This window comes from Argiope bruennichi, chromosome 6 (genome assembly GCF_947563725.1).
Source record: "Argiope bruennichi chromosome 6, qqArgBrue1.1, whole genome shotgun sequence".
NCBI classification, from domain to species: domain Eukaryota; kingdom Metazoa; phylum Arthropoda; class Arachnida; order Araneae; family Araneidae; genus Argiope; species Argiope bruennichi.
The window spans coordinates 108267148-108271368 of NC_079156.1; positions in this window are offsets into that span (position 1 = coordinate 108267148).

The window sequence follows — 4221 nt, forward strand, 5'->3', positions numbered from 1 at the left end:
TTTCTGAGGTTCTCCTCGGTGGGATATTGTCAATTGGAAAAATGTTTCTCTGGTTTCTTTATTATAAATCAAAGCACGAAACGTTCATATGCGAGCTATGAAAATAAAAATGAGGGCACTCGTGGCGTTCTTGACCTTAAAAAATATACACGAGTTTTATGCGAGTTGAGATGAGATAGCATATATATTGGTGCGTGTGCGAGAAAGTTTCAGGAAGACCAATACAGTATATTTTAAATCTCAATGTTTCTCAGAAAATAGGAGCAGTCTTACTGAATATTTTTTATTTCATTTAGCTTTTAAGATGGGATAAAAACTATTGCTTTATAAAGGGTGTTTCAAAATGAACGCAAGATTTGTATTTTCCACCATTCTTGCAATAAAGTGTTGACAACCCTATTAAAAAAATCATTTGACAGCTAAACAGTTAAGCGTTAATAAAAATGGAGCGTTATGTGATAGAATAACATGTTAACGAAACATTTAAATTAAATTTTAAAAAAAAGCAGTTTTTTTTAAATTATTATACAGGGTGTTTATAAAGTCCCGGACCCATTTTGATGTTTAATAACTCGTAAAATAATAAAGATATAAACAAACTTATGGCATTTATTGATGGAATAACTCATATATTTTCCTTTTCAGGTTTGAATATTTTTACTTTTGTAAATATCGTCTGCACGTGTGGTTATTTTCAGATAATTTCATTTTCCATTCTAAATATCTGTACTTTTCTAAATATTGTCTGCTTATTAATTGCATTTTTCTCTATTTTGTTTTTGGCAACTATTGCAATGTTATGTTTACTTTTGATGTGTTTGTTCTATGTAGTACTTTTGTATGTGATGTTTTATTCGAGTGGATATTAAGGAGAATGCGTACACCACAAGAGAAAGCACAGATTTTATGGTGGTTCATAGAAATGAAATCGATAGTGCAAGCACAGAGAAATTTCAGAAAAATTTACCAAAAAGATCCTCCATCCAGAAACAGCATCTTGCGGTGGAAAAAGAATTTTCTAGAAATTGGAAGTATCGAAGATAAGAAACGTTCCAGACGTCCTTGCACAAGTGATTTTGATGTTGAGCGTGTCAGAGAGACATTTTTACACAATCCTAGAATATCTGTGAGATCAGCGGCAACAGAATTGGATATGCCAATTTCGACGGTGTACAAGGTTATTAAGAAAAAATTAAGACTGCATGCATACAAAGTTCAAATTGTTCAAGTTTTGGAACCGAACGATAGGCCTAGGAGGATGGCCTTTGCAACAGATATTCTAAGGAGGATAGAAGATGCTGCTGATTTTCTGAAGAGCATAATGTTCTCCGATGAAGCATCCTTTCATGTTTCTGGCATTGTTAATCGCCATAATGTGCGCAAATGGCTCTGTGGATGCCGACATGCTTGTCGCTACCTGGCGTGAAATTGACTATCGACTTGATATTCTCCGTGCGACGAAGGGGGCACACGTGGAAGTTCATTGACAAGGGTCATGAAACTTTTTGAGTCTATTTAACCATTTATGTTATTAATTTAAATCTATCTTTATTATTTTATGAGTTATTAAACATCAAAATGGGTCCGGGACTTTATAAACACTCTGTATTTTTATTGAATTGTAAAGTACACATGACAGGGTTATGTACATAATAACACATAGAGAAATGGCCTCCACGACTTTTCTGACACATACACACTCATTTGTCGAATTGTTCCTCAACCATTCTGCATAATTATGGTTGAATTGAATCAATGAATCTTTGAATTTCCTCATTCAATGCACGTGTGTTGGTTTGTTGGCATCGACTTTTAACTTCAAATAACTTTATAAAAAGAAATACAATGGTGTGTTAAATCACACGATCTAGGGGGCCAGTTTTCGAATTGTGGCCGCCAGACTTTCATTATTCTTGAAATATTCTTCAACGATGAAAACACGTTATTCTGTCGTGTAACGCTCCATTTTTACTAACCCTAATCTATCAGCTGTCAAATAGTTTTTTTAATACGTTTGCCAACACTTTACTGCATAAATGGCTTCAATTTCAAATCTTGCGTTCATTTTGGGACATATTCTTGAAGTATTAATCATAGATTATTCTTTTAAGTCAGATCTTTCACCGTCTTAATCTTTTCTTCAGCTAGAAAAGCACTCAGGAGCTGAAGATTTCGTTTTTGAAAAAAAAAAAAAGAAAGAAAGAAATGCGAAATTATCCTTTTAAGAAAGTCGTTGGTCAAATCTAAAGAGTCTATGCGATGACCAAATTCTATCTGTAGTTGCTCTTACAGCACCCTTGCTGACAACAAATTTATGTTTTCCTGTGCCCAGAAATATAGCACTTAACAATACTTTATAAAGCAAAAAGCTTTTTTTTTGGATGCTTTAATGAATGCATTAAAAGAGTTTTTTTTTATCCTAGACGAGAGTCCATTTTTTCGATGAGAACAATAATGAACAGAAAGACAATTTTTTTTTTAACTTTCATTCTCGAAAATACTGTTTTTTATGCTTTTATTAGGAAAATGTTTTTATACAGTTTTTAAAAGTTCACTAATTGGCTGTTTGTTTGGGGAGCATTCGAATTTGTTATTTATTATAATATGGGTACATTCAATTAAGGTAAAAGAATAAGAATGCATTTATTTTATCATGTTTTATGGTGGATGATGAAAAATGGAAAAAAAAAAAATTAACATATCTTTTTTTTTGCAAAATTATTAATTATTTTTTTATTTTTTATAAAATAGTTTATATCTTTATAAATATCGTTTATATCTTTATAAATATTTTTATAATATTCTTTAAAAATATCGCTTTTTAAATTTTTTTTCTTTATAAAATCGTTTGCATTTTGTTTCTATGTCTATTTATTTGGAAAATTACATTGATTTTTATATTTGAATTTACATTCGTTTTAATGCTATTTTATATATTTACACGCTGTTTCTTTCAAATTTTAATCTTTGGTAGCATTTTCTGGAGAAAAACATCATAAGTTAATATCTAATGCATATTTTTTTCTTCAAATTTGGTATAATAATTTCTAAAAATGTTCTATAGTTCTTGAATTAAAGAATAAGTAAACTATTCATTTAAATATATTTTATAGTTTTTTTAATGATTTACAATGTGTTAAAAATTGAAAAATTTCTGTTATTTATCATTCGAAACCCAATATTTATAGATGGATAAAAGTACGGCTTCTTTTTTAGCTCAGGAAGTAGATAATATGTTCCTTAAGCTATCTGCAAAATTTTAATAGAATCATTTGATAACTAGAAATTTTTTGCTTTATACCTCTTTTTAATGCAAAAAAGGCCCTTTATTCCAATTTTTTAAAAAAAATTTGTTACTTATTTATGGTATGGTAATGATTAAACCAAAAATGGTATTCTTGGTTTCATAGATGTTTTTTCAATTCTTTAATAAAAAAAAAACTATTTTAGACCGTCCTTTATCCCGAAGGGATTGTGAAACTTGCGCTAACTCTTTAAATAGTGTCATTTAATGATTACTGGTCATTTAATGATTAATTTGTCGATTACTGGGATTTAATTGCCTTTGGCAGGAAAACTTGGCGTGCATCTAGAGGGGCTATAGAGAATGTATATTTCTCGTACTGATAAGAGAATGATTGCTGATTGAGGGTTCTTTTTCTTGAAATATTTACCTTTTTTTCTCACAGTAAAACTGATAATTTCTCTTTAAGAATGCTTGGAACAGTTTTGAAAGTTTATTTTAGATTAAGTGCTCGGTGTGCTTGCTTTTTTCCCCTCTCCGTTACTTTGATCTGATTAAATATTGTTACGAAATTTCCCGGGGTTCATTTGGATAGTGGAAGTTATATGGTGTGGAGAACGCTCAATCAGCAGGCGGCAGTAAAAAATAAAACAACGACGTTTATTTACACGAAAACACACAGGCCAGCCCAAAGACTACAACTATATACAGCACAGAAGACGATTATCTTCAGCCGAGACGTGCAGCATACACAGCAGCATACAAAACAGCATACACAGCAGCATACAACAGTCTCTACTGCAGACAGTAGCGCACAGCTTAGTTCAGCACTAGCTTCACTCCGTCGCTGCTCCGCTTATCCCTGGAAGGCCAGCTCTTTACCGTTGATCCCGACTACTCTCAATTCACGAGCACTGCGGCAGCTGCAGGCTGCTCCTTTTATAGGTCTCAGGAGGTGGGGTTAGAAGCCTCTCAAC